A 19,705-nucleotide genomic window follows, 5' to 3' on the forward strand; every position below is an offset into this window, starting at 1 on the left:
ATAGGGGCACATCTGAGGTTCCAGGTGAGTCACCATTCAGTCCACTATACATACTGAAGATACTCCCTCTTTTCCAGATTACCTTCTTCCTGACCTAGCCAAGGAGTGTGTGCATAGGTGAGTGCCTTTTTTCATATAAGTTGGGGAGGGGAGGGATGTCCTCCCCCCTCTCTTTTTAAAGCACTCTAGACAGCACATAGTACCTTTTGTTTGACTTCATGGACATTGGGACTTATCCATTGACCTCATTCTTATGAATATTAAACTCTTTATAGAAAGTCATCACCAAGGATTTGGAAAGAGCTTATTAAAAATGCTGGGGCTTTTTTTTTTTTTTTTTTTTAACTTTCCTCCTCTTTTATTATTTTAGGTACTCAGACTGTACATAGTACCTGCTAAGTCCTTTTGTTTATTGACGGGTAGCTATTGTCCTTTATACTTACAGCCCCTGAAATTTGGTCTTTTCCTGAGATTGGAAGCATACTATAGTGAAAAGAACACTAAACTTACAGACAAGAATCCAGTTCATGTTTTACTTGTACAACTTTAAATAAATTATACTCCCTAAACTTCTATTTTCTTATAATTATGATATAAATAATAATCTTTCTTATCTGGTAGTTTAATACTGAGGTGTTTAGGGGATGAGTTCATAAAATATATTTTTTATTTTTTTGTTTTTTTAAAGATTTTATGTATTTATTTGACAGAGAGAAATCACAAGTAGATGGAGAGGCAGGCAGAGAGAGAGAGGGAAGCAGGCTCCCTGCCGAGCAGAGAGCCCAATGCGGGACTCGATCCCAGGACCCTGAGATCATGACCTGAGCCGAAGGCAGCGGCCTAACCCACTGAGCCACCCAGGCGCCCCGAGTTCATAAAATATAGAGGGTTATATAAATAAAGCAGAGGTATAATAATATCATGCTTGAAATGACCACCTTTGGATTTACTGACTAGTGCCTTTCTACCCTGACCATCCCTTCTATCCTGAGTATGACTGGGCTCTTCCTCCTTTTAACTGTCAGTCACATATCAGTTAATCTAAATATTTATGAGTATTTGAGCTGGAAGTGACACTGGGATAAGTCACTTTTGAAAATAGTTTAAAAAGACAACATAGGGGACACCTGGGTGGCTCAGTTGGTTAAGCGGCTGCCTTCGGCTCAGGTCATGATCCCAGCGTCCTGGGATGAGTCCCACATCGGGCTCCTTGCTTGGCAGGGAGCCTGCTTCTCCCTCTGCCTCTAGCCTGCCACTCTGCCTGTGTTTGCGCTCTGTATCTCTCTCTTTCTCTCTCTCTAACAAATAAATAAAAATCTTTAAAAAAAAAAAAAAAGACAACATAGTTTCTGTCTTGCTTGAAGTCTAAATGGAGAAGAAACACATATACCAGTGACGAGGTTAAGCTCCCATCAGTGGATAGTGGAATGGATAGAGAAAAAATTTGCTTGAAAGGGATAATCATTGTTGCCTTCATGGAAGAAGTGAGAGAGACCAGAGGATTAGGACAGACTCCAGCAAGCATGTAGATAGATAGAGTACCTGCACCTCAGGGGGAGGGGGTGAAAGCCAGGTGTCATCCAGGCACATTTCAGAAACTGCTTAAAGCTTCAGAGTAAAGAGAGCAGTAGTGGGAGATAAAATGGAATACAAGACAACATCTGATAACCATCTTAGAAGAACCAAGAGGCTGTCTAGTGCTCAGGCCTGTATTTATAAGGATGTGGATATTTCACAATTTGTATCTTTGTTTTCCTTCAGGCCAAATGGTCTCCAGAAGCATTTAGGAGAATCTCCCTAATTAAAAACAAGAACACACACAGACAATTTGCCTTACAGATCAAAAAGACACTTTTGATTTTCTTAGGCTCTGGGTTTTATTGAGCATTTGTTGAGTAGTAATTATGTGCTAAGTTCTGAAGGCACAAAAAAAGAATAAGACAAAGTTCCTGCCCCGAAGGAGACACTTGTCTAGTAGAGGATAATAATGCAGAAGTGTAGCAAAAGAATCTGAAGCAAAGAGGTAACTGTCACATGTGCTTCTAACCTATCAGGGAGGTTTGGGTAGGCTTCTCCAGGAGTGATGATACATAGGCCAAGGTCTTTGCCAGGTGAGGTAGTCCTTTTTGATAGATGAAGCTACTTGAGGAAAGGCTTGAAGATGCCCTATAAGTATGTATTATCCTAACCTAAAATGATGTGGTAGAGACAAAGCTGAACAGGGCGCCAGGGCTGTATTAAAAAGGAGTTTGTGGATCTAGCAAAAGAACTTGCATTATCTCCTACATGATGGGGAATGTTTAGGTGAGTGAATAACATGAATCACATTGACCGACTAAGAACAACCTCATGGCAGTCCTAATATGAAGATGCACGTACAGAGGCAAGACCAGTAGTTCAGAGGCTCTTGTTAATGGAGTATGTTCCCTAAGCAGTTCAAACCAGATGTTAAGGTAAATAAGTCTTCCTAAAATGTATAACGTATCATGTCACCTTCCAGCTCAAAAGCCAGCTAGGATTTGTCCATGCCTATGGGAAAAGCACAAAGTGAAAGTATATCCTCATTCAAGACTCCTCATTGCTTGTCACCACTAATTTAATCTGTACCACAGGTAGCTGAGAGTTTTCTTTTTCTCTGTTACAGGTAGCCCCTCCTCAGAGGGGAGATCAGAATTAGAAGAATAATCTAGGAGGCCAGATGGAGAAGTTAAGCCTATCCATTGAGTGCTCACAAGGCTTTTGTCATGTGGGAATTTGAACTTTTAAATTTTACTTTCTAGATGAAAGTAATTTTTTTAAGTTATGTTTTTCTTAATTATTTCTAAGAAGTCTTTTTTTTTTTTTTTTTTTTTCTAAGAAAAGTTGCTGTCTTGGGACGCCTGGGTGGCTCAGTTGGTTAAGCAGCTGCCTTCAGCTCAGGTCATGATCCCAGCGTCCTGGGATCGAGTCCCACATCGGGCTCCTTGCTTGGCAGGGAGCCTGCTTCTCCCTCTGCCTCTGCCTGCCACTCTGTCTGCCTGTGCTCGCTCTCGCTCCTCTCTCTCTGACAAATAAATAAATAAAATCTTTTAAAAAAAAAAGAAAGAAAGAAAGAATGAAAGTTGCTGTCTTTTCCATAATTAACAATGGCCATATACTCCTGCAACTCTATATTTTTTTGATCCATGGCAGATCTTACCATAATTAAGCTTCAGATTTTGTACAAATCTGATAAGAATTTTCCAACAAGACTGCACATCATTTGGGAGGAGTGATTGTATATATTTAAAATTGTGTGTGTATGTGTAACAAAAATTTTAATTTGTTGTAAACATTTTTAAATGTTGATGTGTTAATTGGAGTGAAGTTTGGCCTGATTAACCAGAACGGTGAAATGCTGGTTTGTTGTTATATTTTTTTCTCTTAATGAAAACTTAGATATAGATCTACTGCAGATTCTTCATCTGATCTAACTCCATTGACATAAGTCCAAGTCATCCTCATCGAGTATCCAGAGGTATTGAATTTTGCAGTGGGGTACTTATTTTTAATGATAAACTGCAAGTTTTTTTGTGAGTAACTCAGTTACCTCTGAAGTCTCTGATGAATACCATCTGGTTCTAATAACAGATCACAGTTTTTTAGATTGTTCCTTTCATCTCCCCATTCTCCTATTTTTTTCCCCTATTTTGATGATTTATTATAACATTACTTCCTTGCCTATGAATGTTTTTACTGTTTTTTCTTTAAATTTTCTTTAACATGCATGACATCTCAATTTTTCCTGAAAGTAAGGAAACATACCATCATGGCACTATTTTGTATCATGTATTGGAATCAGGACAACCATAGATCATTCCTCATTCAAAGAATCTTTCATTTGATCAGTATACAGCTTATTTTAGATATTCCTCCCTAAAAGCAAGTATATTTGCTTGAAATAGGTATTTTGGAGGGGGGAAATCTTGTCTATTATAATGGTAGTTTCCACTTCATTAGGAAAGAAAATTGGTATCAATTTAAAGTATTCCACAGTTTTCTCCTCTTAGCTCCCTTGATGAAAATAACAGCAGTGTCCAGGGACTGCCACCCACCCCCTTCCAGAAAGGATCCTGCCCCTCTTAACTACAGTGATTTCAAAGCCTTTGCCCTCTAAAGGTCATATATTAAAAATTTTTTAGTGATTTAGTGAATAATGAGGTTTGGGGAATTAAGTTGCCATTGTGAGTCCATATAATTGGGATTAAAGTCTCAAGTGGAAGACAGACAACATGAATTGCAAGAAAAAGGAACAGGGTTTCAACTACACAAAAGAAACCTTGTGAAATCGAATAAAGTGTGTGCATTTGGAAATTAGAACAAAGTAGTCTGAAAGAGTTTGTGGATTAACACTTAATTCATGTAGGACAATGCTCTGAATTTGTAAGTGTAACTCTCCCTGTTTTGAGTTGATTTTCCTACTTGAAATTAACTTGGAAGCCAGACTGTAAATAAAGTACTGAGAATTGAGGCCTCTTCTCTGAGATTACTGGTAGTGCAAGTATCTGTGTGTGCACAAATGATAGCACACTAGTAGTGTTTGATGACAATCTATACATTATAGTTGAAGCTGCTCTCTGGGATGATATTCCCTCAGGATCCCCTGAGTCCTGACTCTGAAGAGCAATTGTATATCAGTTGCAGTGTCCATGTCAAGAATCTAGTGATGCGGGGCTCCTGTGTGGCTCAGTGGGTCACGCTTCTGCCTTCGGCTCAGGTCATGATCTCGGGGTCCTGGGATGGAGCCCCACATCAGGCTCTTGCTTGTTGGGGAGCCTGCTTCCCCCTCTCTTTCTGCCTGCCTCTCTGCCTACTTGTGATCTCTCTTTGTCAAATAAATAAATAGAAATCTAAAAAGAAATTTAAAAAGTAATCTAGTAATGCAGTTCTTAATCTCATAAACCTTGCTATACTGGTTTTATTTGTAGTCACTGGGATACCTTGTAATCTTCAGAGTGATGGCTGGTCATTCTAAAAGCGCAGAGGTACTTGAATAATCCACTTCCATTATCTCTGCATATTTTGAGAAAGTTTATCATTTTGACCAGTCTAACCATAACTCATATATTCTTTCTGCCTAAAGTATCTTTTTCCTGCCTTACAGCCTCTACTCATTCCTTAAGACTTAAAATTAGGGATCATCTTCACCTTTCCTGTGAAATGTTTTTGCTGACTCTGCCAATACCAAAATATAGCCCAGCATTTCCTCTTCTTAACCTTTCATTTCCATTATTGGTTTCTTATGTCATCTCCCATATGGAGATTATGGCTGTGATACACTTTGCTCAATATATAGATGTAGATAGATAGATAGATAGATAGATAGATAGATAGAGATATATATGTTTTTAAGTGTTTATTTTAATTCTGGTTAACATACAGTGTAATATTAGTTTCAGGCGAACAGTGTACTGATTCAACACTTCCATACATCATTTGGTGCTCATAATGACAAGTACTTTCCTTAATCCCCTTCACCTATTCCATCCATCCCCCTACCCACCTCCCCTCTGGTAACCATCAGTTTGTTTTCTGTAAGTCTTTTAGTTTCTCTCTCTCTCTCTCTCTCTCCCTTTGTTCATTTATTTTGTTTCACTTGTCTTTCTCTGACTGACTTATTTTGCTTAGCATTATACTCTATCCATATGATTGCAAATTGCAAGATTTCATTTTTTTATGGCTGAAAAATACTGCAATGTGTATGTGTGTGTGTGTGTGTGTGTGCACCACATCTTCTTTATCCATTCATCAGTCAATGGACACTTGGGCTGCTTCCATAGTTTAGCTTTTGTAAATATTGCTGCGGTAAACATAAGGATGCATGTATCCCTTTGAATTAGTGTTTTTGAATTCTTTGGGTAAGTACCCAGTAATGTGATTGCTGGCTCGTTGGATAGTTCTATTTTTAACTTTTTGAGGAAACTCCATACCGTTTTTCAGAGTGGCTGCACCAGTTTGCATTCCCACCAACAGTGTATGAGGGTTCCTTTTTCTTCTTGCCAATACCTGTTATTTCTTCTATTACTGATTTTGCTTTGCTCTTATATTTTATATTTGCATGCTCAGTAAGAGATGTCAGTGTTACTCCTGACTTGACACTTGACATTTGGATGGAATTAGACATCTGTCTGCTGTATGTCCAGGGCTGAAACGGAGGCACCCCTGTTCCATCTTCTTTTTTCTTGACTCTCGGCTAGTTGGAGGCTAATGTCCTTGAAGAGCCAATAACTACATCAGCTTCCCTCCATAGTCCTCCTCACGTCATATGCAAGTTGTATTTTCTAGAGCATTGTTTAATACTTGATTTCATTTTATCTCCTCAGCTACATTTAGGAGATGAACAATTTGCAAAGCCAAAAGCATAAGTCATACAACTAGTTTTTAGCAAGCAGTACTGTAATCTACTTACCTTAGTACATTAACATCATACTACACCAAAAATTGTCTGTGCTGTCATTTTAAATACCTCTGCTGTGAATGAATAGCATATATAGTTAATGTTTGTGTATGATATAAGGAAGTGGTCCAGCTCTGTCTATGGACAGCCAGTTTTTCTAGAACCATTTATTGAAAAGACCATCATTTCCCCAACTAAATGGTCTTGGCATCCTTGTGAAAAATCTAATGACCATAATGTGAGGGTTTATTTCTGTACTCTCAGTTCTGTTCCATTCATCTTTATTGATTTTTTTTCTCATGCCAGTAACACCCTGTCTTAATTACCATAATTTTTTTTAGGAAGTTTTGAAATCAGTTATGTGTAAGACCCTCAACCTTGTTCTTTTCAAGATGTTCTTGATTTCCCTGCAGATTTTTCTAGCATCAGGGTACATCTTAAGAAAGATACACATCAGTAGTAACTCTTCATTTCAACGTATAAATAATCTCTTGAAATTTTTTCTTAATGGGCTATTTATACATAATATTCTTTGGTTATACTAGACCTCATTTTGGGGGGCTTTAATTTTTTTCTGGTGTTAGAGATGGAGTCACTTAGATAACTTTCTAGGTTCCTGATAGACTTTAAAAATTTGGCTCAGTAATCTCTTCCTTATGTAGCTGAACATCTGAGTAAAGTATAGGTAAGAAAAGAAATTCTGTGGCGAGTCAGTATTAATGAAGCACACATGGTATACAATTGGCAGTAAGTTTCAGAATGAATAGCTAAAATGGTTGTGAATGCAATGATAAGTACCTTAAGTTTTGTTGACCCTGAAATCCTCTTTCACTATCACTCCTCCACATTTCATGTTAGAAATTAAGCACAATGTAATATTTTTAATTAGAACCCAAAAGGCAATTTTAGAAACATGTAAACATGTAAACTGTCAGAGTCTGTCTGTGCAAATAACATGTATTTCCTATTACAATGAATAAGGTATTAAACCTGATTGAAATGTATGGATTTTTATATTTCTGTTTCACCCATACTTTTTTTTTTGGTCCCCCCTCTTTTTGTATTATTAGCCCCAGGGGTACGGGTCTGTGAATCACCTGGTTTACACACTTCACAGCACTCACCATAACACACACCCTCCCCAATGTCCATAACCCCACCACCCTATCCCGACCCCCCTCCCCCCAGCAACCCTCAGTTTGTTTTGTGAGATTAAGGGTCTCTTATGGTTTGTCTCCCTCCTGATCCCATCCTGTTTCATTTATTCATTTCCTACACCCCAAACCCCCCATGTTGCATCTCCATTTCCTCATATCAGGGAGATCATATGATAGTTGTCTTTCTCTGATTGACTTATTTTGCTAAGCATAATACCCTCTAGTTCCATTCAGGTCATCGCAAATGGCAAGATTTCATTTCTTTGATGGCTACATAGTATTCCATTGTATATATATATACCACATCTTCTTTATCCATTCATCTGTTGATGGACATCTAGGTCTTTCCATAATTTGGCTGTTGTGGACATTGCTGCTATAAGCATTCAGGTGCACATTCCTCTTTGGATTACTACATTTGTCGGATCACTATGTTTGTGTTTTTAGGGTAAATACCCAGTAGTGTAATTGCTGGGTCATAGGGTAGCTCTATTTTCAACTTTTTGAGGAACCTCCATGCTGTTTTCCAGAGTGGTTGTACCAGCTTGCATTCCCACCAACAGTTAAGGAGGGTTCCTTTTGCTCCGCATCCTCACTAGCATCTGTCATTTCCTGACTTGTTAATTTTAGCCATTCTGACTGGTGTGAGGTGGTATCTTATCATGGTTTTGATTTGTATTTCCCTGATGCTGAGAGATGTGGATCATTTTTTCATGTGTCTGTTGGCCATCTGGATATCTTCTTTGCAGAAATGTCTGTTCATGTCCTCTGCCCATTTCTTGATTGTCACCCATACTTCTTTTAACAAACCTTCTTCTTCCTAGGTTCTCAGTTTGTGCAATCTATGAGGTTGGAATGGGTTTTTTCTGGTGTTGTAATTTAGATAATAATATAGCTCTTTTCATCATAATGGACCCATTGACATTCTGGGTACCAGTGACCTCAGCTTCTTTAGAATTAAAGCAGGAAAAACTGTAGAAATGAATTTATATATACAGAGATAAAGTAGAAAGAGAATAGAAGCATATTCCCTAAACAGATGTTTTGAGGTTTGTTTTAATGCCATATATGTATATGTATATGGTTTTCTTTATTACCTCTTTCTGCTGAAGATACCAAAGGTCTCTAAGTTTATGATGTCATTTAGTTGCCCAGTTTTATTAAAGTATTTAGATTAGGAGCCCCTGTCTGTTCAGTTGGTAGAGCATGCTTGCGACTCTTGATCTCGGTTTGGGGTCATAAGTTCAAGCCCCATGTTAGCAGTCGAGGTTACTTTAAAAAAACAAAGTCTTTAAAAAATAAAAAATGTAAAGTATCTAGATTAGAATTTATGGTCATGTGATTAGTTGATGTGTTTTCTAAAACATTAATCAGCATTTTATAATCTTGATATATACATTTATAATCTTGGTATATTCATTAAACATAATGCTTATAATTTAGCATTTTAAAGCCTCCCTCTTTATATGCAGTTATTTATATGATTAGAAAAAAATTTCAAAAGGCAGTTACAAGCAGTTTTCACAAATGAAATATAATGTGCTCCATCTATTGTTACCTACCTAAAGTAACCTCCTGTTATTTCATTTCTACTTTGAATGCCTAGTTACTGGTGCAGAAGAGCTCAAATTGTATATCTTTTGAATAAATGCTTCTGTTTGCAACGTCCAAACAATTTTTTTCCACACTCTTCTTTTTTAGTCTTCCCTTCAAAAAAATTATTCCTTTTTCTGGTATTCTGATGTGCTAGTAACCACTCTTTTCCCAGTCATTTTGGCTCCTGATTCTTCAAGTCTTCACTTCTCCTTTTCTGTTGCCCCTTCACCCTGACTCCAAGACACTGACAGCAGCCAGCCTGTACATTGTTTTGGGATCCATAGTCTCTGAGGGTCACTGTAGCTGCTAGAAGCTGAGAGAGAATGCTCACTGAAGCTCCAACTACGTTCTCTCTTATTAGGGTTTTCATATAGGTTGAAAGAAGAGAAACGGAAGGAAAGCAGACAGAGGGAAGAAAGTGAGGAAGATTCTGGTCTTGCTCTTCTCTCCTAACAGACTTCAGGAATCAGGCAAAGTTGTTTTTCTCCTAGAGACACTGTATATATTTGTAATGTACCTTTTTGCAAGAAAAGAGTTTTGAGTTTGTTTTGTTTTTTCCCCTCAGTGATTAACAAAAACACAGCTCTATTTCTGTACTGGACACAGGAACAATATTACCACTCACCCTTTTAAAGAAATGCATGAAGAACAGCAGGGTCTTATGGTGACAAAAGCACTTTGTTCTCAGTTCAGTATTCCACTTGGTGGCCTTCTCTTCTCTTCAGTTGCAGTAAGCTAGCCTCTTGCATCTCAAATGCAGTTGTAATTCCAAGGAAGTAACCATATCAATGGATTTTTCATTAGCTGCATATTTCTTAAATAATGAGATAAGAAAAACATAAAGTGCAGTACATGTAGTTCAGCAAAATGAACCAGTTCGTATAGTTGTGCATCAGTATACAAAAAAGTTATGTAAACCCAAAAGGCATGAATGGGATTGAGAAATTATCAATAACATCACAAAGCTGGGTCAGTCTCACAAATTAACTGCAAATTTAGATGGCCTGATTTGAGTGGCATTGGAAAGGTCTCTGTTCCTCAAAAGTCTGTCCTGTGGGTTTGCTGCTGATTAAAAAAAAAAAAAAAAAAATCATGTATCAATCCATTCTTTTGCATTACACACTAACTTATATCAAGAGATGCTTTTTTTTATGTGAGCTATTACTCATAGGCAGTATATTATGTCAATCATCTCAGAATTTGTCACCTCAGTATGAATTTTACGAGATCACTTACAAAATAAATTTTAAAATGAATCAATTGGGGTGCCTGGGTAGCTCAGTGGGTTAAAGCCTCTGCCTTCAGCTCCAGTCATGATCCCAGGGTCCTGGGATCTAGCCCCACTTTGGGCTCTCTGCTCAGCAGGGAGCCTGCTTCCTCCTCCTCTCTCTCTGCCTGCCTCTCTGCCTACTTGTGATCTCTGTCTGTCAAATAAATAAATAAATAATCTAAAAGAATAAAATGAATCCGTCAACAGAATGCACTGCTTTACCTTGGCACTGAGCTAAACACAATGGGGAAAAGACAGATAAGCTACTTTTAAGGAGCTCCCAGTATAATTTATGAAACAAAACATGTACATGTAGACAATAGTACCAGTAACAACAATTTGTTGAGTGGCAAATGATTTAGTATATTAGCAGTATTTCTCAAAGTTTTTTTAAGTGATGGAACTATTTTCCAGATTATCTTATGCAAAATCCTAACATATAAAACCTATAAAAGCTAGGCCTCTGTGGCTAAAGAGGGTCAGGGAAGGCCAAGGAGCTATCTGTTTTGGTTTTCCCGTCATACCCAGTGGAGCTCCTTGGGATCTGAGGCATCTGGGATTACAGTTAAAAATCATTAAAGTTGGGACAATGAATGTGGCATCTGACGAGGAGAGGAAAGCTCTGATTAGGAATTTCTTCCAAGTTGGTGTTAAAAAGGACATAGACAACAAGAGGGATGGTAAAAAATAAAGTTGGGTAACAGAAGTAGATAGACGGGATGCCTGGATGGCTTAGTTGGTTGAGTGTCTGGCTATTGGTTTTTGCTCAGGCTGTGATCTGGGATTGAGTCCTGCCACACTGGGCAGGGAGTCTGCTTAAAGATTCTCTTCCTCTGCCTTTCCTCGCAACTCACACATGCATGCTCTCTCTTTCTCAAAAAAATTTTTTTTTAAACTTCATTTTAAAAAGTGGATAGATGTCGGGTGGGCTTGTGGGTGGCTCAGTTGTTAAGCATCTGCCTTCGGCTCAGGTTGTGATTCCAGGGTCTTGGGATCAGCCCCCACATCAGTCTCTCTGCTCAGTGGGAAGTCTGCTTCTCTCTCTCCCACTCCCCTTGCTTTTGTTCCCTCTCTTGCTGTGTCTCTCTCTGTCAAATAATTAAATAAAATCTTAAAAAAAAAAAGTAGACAAAGTATAAGCTAGAAAAGTTCAGATATGTTGAGGAAGAAAATAAGGAGATAGGATGGTTTTAATTTTAGGAACTGATGGAATAAAAGACTTGAAGAAGGGAGACTGAAAGCAGATACAAGATGGTTTAGATGAAGAATTGATGTTTATTTCAGGTTCTTCCTTCCTCTCTGGGTCTTGTTAGTTCCATTTTTTAACAGACTTAAGAACAGGCCATTCACCTACCTTCTCCCTTTCTCAGTCTGCAGAGCTATGTGTCCTATCTGCCTGAGTCTTCCATCTCCCTATTGTGCAGAACTGGATCCAAGTGGGCAAAATGTTCCTTTCTGCACAGCCACTGGTCTCGCAGTCATCATGCCTAACTGTGCCATTTCCTTCTTCTCCCTTTCAAAAGATTTTGTTTTTGCTTCTCTCTCTGAATTGCAGAGGAATTGTGCATCTGTTAAAGATGGTACTATCTGTATGTGGCTGCATCTCATTGTTAAAGGAGAATTTATACCTTAATTTATGTAAATGCCAGAAAATGGGCAATGCGACTTGGCTTTATTTTCTCAGAAATGTTTGTTCTTGTTGTTGTTTTACTTCATCAATTCCTCTCTTTTCATTTTCTTGTGTACTGATGATTCCTCTCCAGTTGGTCCCCATAGCAACACTGGATCATGCTAATGAAACTGCAACATCTTAAGCTCTCCCACAGAGCATCTCTGTTAAAATAGCCATGAAACACAGTTGCATTTATTATTTTCTTTCCTTAAGAAGAATTGATACTTTGGAATCTTTCCCATGATCAAGACTTAACCTTCTAAACTATCTGACCAGAATTGCAGTCTAATTTAGAGAAGCTTTTTGGGGGGAAGGGTGGTAAACCATAATTGGGATACCACTTTCTTCCTTGCATTCATACCCCCTTGTGAGTATATGACAGTGGTTCTCAAAACATGATTGTCCAGCTGCATCAACATCACCTGGAAATACAAATTCACATGCCACACCCCAGACCTACTGAATGAGCAGCTTGAGATGGAGCTTAGTACTCTGGTTTAACAAGTCTTTCAGGTGATTTGGAGGTACATTGAAGCTTGGGAACCACTCACTGGTATACAGGTGAATAGTACAGTAGTAGGCAACAACATCACATCCAGTTTGTGATGGATTCTGCCAAAATGATTAGAAATGTTAGTTGAATTCTAGTTTGTGTTAAGACAAAATATGGCAGTGAAGAGGGTCTGACTGAGGTTATAACCAATGAAAAGAAATTTTTCCTAGTCCTTATTTATCCGTTATTAACAAGCATAAGAAAAAGCTAAGTAATTGCTATTAAGAATGATAACAGGTAATGACTTAGACTCTAAAAGCACATGGGTTATTGGTTTTTGGGGGGTTTTGTTGTTGTTGTTGTTGGTGGTGGTGGTGGTGGTGGTGTTTCTTATGTTTTGTTGTGTGAGTGATGACAGGTAGCCCCCTTCTTGAAAGTATTTTAAAGAGTGCTTTTTCTGCTGGTAGTAATCCATCCTCTGTATCCCATAATGCGTCAAATGCAGTCAGTAAAAGCAAGAATCTTTCAGAGTCCATAACTTAGAGAACAAAAAATAGGAAGTAGATGTAATAGAGAATTGCAAAAAGGACAAGTTTACTTTGTCATGTCAAGATGTAAGAGAGAGGTTAGAGATCGGGCAGAAATTTGACCTGGAGAAGCAGGGTGAAACTGAAGGTATTTAAAATTGCTGGTTACTGCAGAAACTGAAGTATCTGTATGCCTGGATATTGGAACGGAACCTAAGGAGTTGCACTTGTTGGTAGTCAGGTCCAATTTGAAAGCCAGGCTATGGGACATAGTGAAAAAAAAAAAAAAAAACAGAAATACCCAACAGGATTCAGAAACCAAGATAAGTAAGATTCTTCTGGTGGGAAATCCCGAGGTCTCTTAGTCCAAGGAAACAATAGCATCAGAATGATTCTTGTCACTCACCTGATAAGCACTGGGCAGTCACTCCTGTTCATCACCACTGCCCTAATTCAGACCCTCCTATATTCCACCAGAACCATTGCTATGGCTTCCTTACTGCAGTCAGATCTCTAAATATTAGTAATATTTATAGTTCCCTGAAATGCTGTCTCAGCTATATTTCTCCTTGAAGTGTTCATGGTCTCTCTGCTGTTCCAACTAGGTTTCCTTCTCCCATATAGTACTCATAGTTGCCCTTAAAGTCTTAATTCAGATAACTCCTAGACTTTGATTGGCAGACTTAAATGCCCTCCATACCCTGGATTTTCCTTGTACCTTGCACATATCAGTATCTATAATATGCCATAATTGCTTGTGTTTCTACCTGTGCTTTGGGGACAGGATCCATGTCTTCCTCTCTGTAGTCTTTTGTCCTAGCTTGGTGCCTAGTATACTGTAGATTTTCAATAAATATTTTAGAATGGAGATGTTTACATATTATAAGCATGATAAACAAATTATGGATTTTCTGAAACTTGATTTAAATTTTTTTGTTCCATTCTCTCAGCTGTAGTAACTTCAGCTATCGCTGTAACCCAAAATTATCTTTGTAATGTCTTATATGCAGAAATGACAAAAATCCTTTAAATGAAGTTACCATATACAAGGGATCTGGAATGAGGAAGAATATATCTCTGCCTTTGAGGAAGGATATGTTAGCCACTTTAGAAAATCTCCAGGGAACTCTATTAATGAAGTATTAAGCTAGGGGATAGGATAGAGTGTTTTTGTGCTTGTTTGAGATACTTAATTATCATAATTCTTGGACCAAATTGTTCAGACCTTATTAAAAATTTTTCTTTGTATTTCCACACTCATCCAAAATTCAAAGTACCAGGGAAATGTGATTAGAATTGAGAATTTTTTTTTAAATTCTACATTCTTTCCATGGGGTAATGGAGTATAATGTGCTTTAAATTATCTAGAAACGTCTCAGAAAACAATACAGTGTTTTGTATAAGGAGTTTACCGGGTTTCTGAATATTATTATGTTGAGCAGTTATTTTTCAAAGGGGTTGCATAAGTCACTGACTGCAAAGATCATGTCTTGAGGAATATCAACATATTCAACACATACTTTACCGATTCTGTATCAAATATTCCTAAATTACTTTACTTTGTTTTTTGTTTTCAGGGTATTCTTTTGCTTCAAATACTGTTCCCTCTGATGCCCTTGCCACTTTGCAATTGTTTTTGTACTTTTTGAGATTCTTTTATTGTTCCTGATATTAACCATCTGTATTAATGAGATAATAAACTAGCCTTATTATTAATGAATTGGTTCATTCAACTGCTAGATTTAATTAGAAAGACATTTAACATGCCAGCAGATGTTCTGATTTTGTTTCATTATCCCCAAATATAATAAAATAAAATGAATTTTTATATTTTTGCATGAATTAAACTGAACCAAGTTTGATTACTCTACCATGTATTATAAAAGGTTAACTGATGGAGTTTTGTTTTCATTGTATTTTATTCATTGTATTTTAAATTTCAGAAGGAAGATCATTTTTCTTCTTGAAACACTCACCTAACTCTAATTGGCACAGAATAAAGTCTAGAAATAGAGTATTATAACCCTTAAATTAATAGAAGAGAAACTAAGCCACAGGTGCATCCCCAAAGCTTTTTTTTTCCTTTTAATACTTTTATAGAAGATGCATATTCTGAATTAAGCAACTACTTAAAAAGTTACTAAAGAACTATAATTCCGGAGACATACTCAGTGAGGTTTTTTTTTCTTTGTTTGCTTTTCATGTTTTTACTTACAGTGTCCAAAGGGAATTTTATTTAAAAGAGGAAAGAGAGAAAAGGCAAGGTTTTAGAGAGATTTGAATGTTCAGAACTTTTCTTAGAGAAATTGGCAGGGAAAGATTTAAATGTGCTGGCACATGCACAGAAGTAGCAGCTCAAACTGAGTAGTCCGCACTTTAGACCTTCGACTTCTAGTATGCCCCTCCTAGAAAAGCCCTAGCTACCAAGTCAATAGATAATGTGAATTCAACAATACCAAATACAAAACAATTATAAATACATTAGGAAAAAGCTTTCTTTAAAAAAAAAAAAAAACTATCATGGGGCGCCTGGGTGGCTCAGTGGGTTAAAGCCTCTGCCTTCGGCTCAGGTCATGATCCCAGGGTCCTGGGATCGAGCCCCGCATCGGGCTCTCTGCTTGGCAGAGAGCCTGCTTCTTCCTCTCTCTCTCTCTGCCTGCCTCTCTGCCTACTTGTAATCTCTGCCTGTCAAATAAATAAATAAATAATCTTTTAAAAAAAAAACTATCATGTGGGTAAATGCATCTGTCCTAGGCAAATTTCCTGGGATATGGGCATAAAGCTTCTAGCGTAGTTAAAGATAACAGAAGGAATTCCTTTCCCTCATCCAGCTTATCTTTGTGTTTTCCTTGTTTGGTAATTTCTTTTGTTTAAAAATATGTTACGTATTTTTTAAAAATAGGGATCATAACATAAATATGATTTTGTATAATTTTTCCTGAGTGTTTTCTCATACCATTAAATCGCTTAAAACATATTTTTAATGATCTACTTAATTTCTGTGATTCATTTGATCATTCTTTTATTGTTGGATATCAGTTCATTTTTTTTTTTTCCCCTATGATCAAATTAACAAAGATACTCTTGAATAAACCCCCCAGTCTTGCTTTTGTATGGCAGTTATTTTTGGGAAGGGCTCACCCTTCATTACCAGATAAATTTTAATTTTCATATTACAAGAAGAGAATGAAATCAGAAGGTTGAGTAGGGAGCAAAGGTGATAGAACCAGAAAGTTGTGCCTACTCTGGTGTCTGTTCTACCTTTTCTGACTTCTGCAATGAATAGTTACAGCATAGAGTGATTGCATTTTTCTCATCTGAGGTTCACTTCTTACAAACTTGAAACTTTTTTTTCTTTTAGTCTTAATGTTTTTTTTTTTCAGAATTTGGTGGCATTTTAATGTCAGACAGATCTAATCACAGGAATGTGTGTGTGAAAGGGATTAGAGTTTGTAATGACAGACCATCATAAACCCTAACAATGGTCTTTAAGTTCAAAGTTGGCCTCAGTGGTTCTCCTGCTTATAGGTTTGCTTAGGCAGCTTGGGAAGATTCTAACCACCAAAAAATTTCATGCCATTAAGTAGCTTCAAAAATTTTAAAGGTCCCCTGGGGATAAAAATATATTATATGTTTATAAAAAATAAAAAATTAAAAATAAACAAAAACAAAACAAACAAACAAAAAACAACAACAACAACAAAATTTTAAAGGTGTTTTTCCGGGCACTGCATTAGTCTTTGAATTCCCTACTGGGCCTCCCCTGGACTAAAGGCTGTCTGTGCTTCAGCCACGTGCTTGAGTGATTGGAATGAAGCTTCAGCTCCGACAGTTTCCTTTAAAACTAGTAATAAGTGTACCTGGAGACCAACTGTTTCTCATTTCACCATTTGTAAAGTCTGTTTTACCTAACAACCAACAGTTCCAACAGTTTGGTGTTACACCTATAAAAAATGAGAGGATGCAAAGTTTACTAAATCCCAAGAAGAGCTAAGGGGTGACACCTGGTATGACTAGCTAGGTCTCCTTTCTGGTTGTTTTTATTTTCATATTTAGAAAAGTGATTGCTTCATTGGGTCCTTATTGACAACCATTCTTTTCTGGGAGAAAAGAATGATAACTTGTGTTAAAGATGAAAAAAGAAATCTCATTTTTTAGTATTAATCTCTCCCCCATTTGTTTTCCTGCTGCTGCTTTTCTGAATATTATCACATGTACTGGATACACCCTGCCCTTACATTCTTTAACCTTTGTGGTCCCTTTAGAATTGTGTCTGATTTCATGAGTTTCTTCGTAATCTGTTCTGCATTAAAAGACACCAGTGCTCATTTGTTTAATCCTGTTGAATATCAAAGCCTCTACTCAAAGATCTTGTGTCATTCTGCTTGCTTTTACTTGAATACTCTGTAGTAGAAAACTGTTCTAAATCTTTGTTCAAAATAAAGTTAGTTATTTCATTTTTAAACAACATCCTTTGACTTATACCAAGGCAGTAAACACCTTAGAATTCTATTTAGGTGTTTTTTGGGTTTTTTTTGTTTTTTTTTTTAAGATTTCATTTATTTATTTGACAGATCACAAGCAGGCAGAAAGGCAGGCAGAGAGAGAGAGGGAAGCAGGCTCCCACTGAGCAGAGCCCAATGGAAGGCTCATCCCAGGATGCTGGGATCATGACCTGAGCCCAAGGTAGAGGCTTTAACCCACTGAGCCACCCAGGTGCCCCTCTATTTAGTTTTTTAAGCACTGTGCTGAAAGTTTAGAGTCAAGTCTTCTATGAAACATTTATTCTTTGTTCACTGTCTTGTAGCATATGAGTACCAGGGGTGTACTCATTTTCTGTAGAAATTGGTGTTGCCTAACTCATTACTTTATATTTCTTTACAATGAGTTCTGTACACTGCTCTCAGCCTGCTTGCATTTAATAGCTCTCTTCCTTCCTACAATCTGCCCTTCTAGTTTTGCAGGCTCAGAAGAGTTCATCTCCCTTTATATTCTGTTTTCCAAATTACTGAGACATTTTAAAAAGCAATAAAATAAAAAAAGATTATTATTGAGCCATGTGACTGCTTGCCCAGATTTATGGATCTTAAAATGGCCAACATTTTGGCCGAGAATTTTTAGCTTTATATTAAAGCTCAGAAAGAAAGCCAAAGGGAGAACATACATCGTAGGGGAAATAGTCATTACCAAGAGAACATGGACTTTGAGTTCCCATGGCAAACAATATTTTTAGTTTCAGGGTTTTTTTAGAGATTATCTGTTTGTCTTAATTTTTTATTTACAAAAAATACACTGCACATGTTTTATTTTCTTTATTAATACCTTGAAAGCTATTAAGTATTTAAATATATCAGTAAAGGAGGTTGAATGATAGAAAAAATTTTTTCCATGTGATTATTTCTGGGAATGTTTTGTAAACAATATACAAGGTATATTTTCTAAGATATTTTTGTCTTAGTACAAAAATATATTGTTATTTATATTTAGAAACTCTTTGCAGCTTAACATTTAAGAGAATGTTATGTTTTAAATGTGTTTCAGTTTTTTAAAAATGGAAACTTGGAGTTATAAAAGTTGGTGGATAATACTGCTTAACTTTATAGGGACTTAACATGTTCACAGTCTCCATAGAAGACTAAAATTAGGTGCAATAATAAATTACCATTTATTGTCTTTTTTTTTTTTTAAGATTGTGTTTATTTATTAGAGCGAGCAATACAGAGAGCACGAGTGGGGTGGAGGGGCAGAAGGAGAGGGAGAAGCAGAGTAGGAAGCCCAACATAGGGCTCAATTCCAGGACTCCAGGATCATGATCTGAGCCAAAGGCAGGCACTTAACCAACTGAGCCACCCAGGTGCCCCACCATATACTGTCTTTAAATAACATTTCTATGGTCAAGAAAAGGAGGATGAAATCAGGCTTTCCAAATAAACTATCGTAATCCAAATACTAAGATATTTGCTTAGGGTGACTATAATGACTTAAAAAGTTTAGGGTCTGGAGTCAGACTGCTTGTATCCCAATCCTCTTGACTTACTGGAAGAAGTCATTCACTATTCAATACCTGAAACAAAAAGCTGAATTTACTGTTGCTGGACAGTGGAGAACTGTACTTATGAAAACATAGGCCTACTCAACAAAGCAGGCTGCTGATTATTTTGGGTTTGGGGACTTATAGAAGTCAGGGGGGTGTCAGGGTCTCGGAAGCAGGAGTGTGTGCGGATTGGTTGACTTTAACTATTGGCAGCATTGTGACTGAACAAAGCTGTTGACACTGTTGGTTGTCCCTGACCTATTGAGATAAGTTTAAAACCTTCTATCTTTCTTGGGGCGTCTCTGTTGCTTAGATGGTTAATGTCCAACTCTTGATATCATCCTAGGTCATGATCTTGAGGTCATGAGGTCAAGCCCCACCTTGGGCTTAGCACTCAGTGGGGAGTCTGCTTGAGATTCTGTCTCCCTCTCCCTCTGCCCCTCCTTTGGTGTGCACTCTCTCTTTCTCTAAAATAAGTAAATATTTTTTTAAACTTTATTATTCTCTCACTACCTAATAATAAAACTGCCTTCCTCATAAG

General features: G+C 37.3%; 1 protein-coding gene across 3 annotated transcripts in view; it reads left to right on the top strand.

Annotated features, from left to right (window-relative positions):
* Window positions 1-19,705, top strand: part of ZNF277 (zinc finger protein 277) — a 110,993-nt gene that overhangs the window by 13,672 nt on the left and 77,616 nt on the right. The window contains exon 2 of one of the 3 annotated variants that reach the window (XM_013051030.2): window positions 78-117. The exons of the other annotated variants lie outside the window; for them this stretch is intronic. The gene's annotated coding sequence lies outside the window, so the exon portion shown is untranslated. The remainder of the gene's footprint in view (window positions 1-77; window positions 118-19,705) is intronic. 3 annotated transcript variants of the gene reach the window in all.

This window comes from Mustela putorius, unplaced genomic scaffold (genome assembly GCF_011764305.1).
Source record: "Mustela putorius furo isolate JIRA1106 unplaced genomic scaffold, ASM1176430v1.1 tig00003845_pilon_pilon_pilon, whole genome shotgun sequence".
NCBI lineage: Eukaryota > Metazoa > Chordata > Mammalia > Carnivora > Mustelidae > Mustela > Mustela putorius.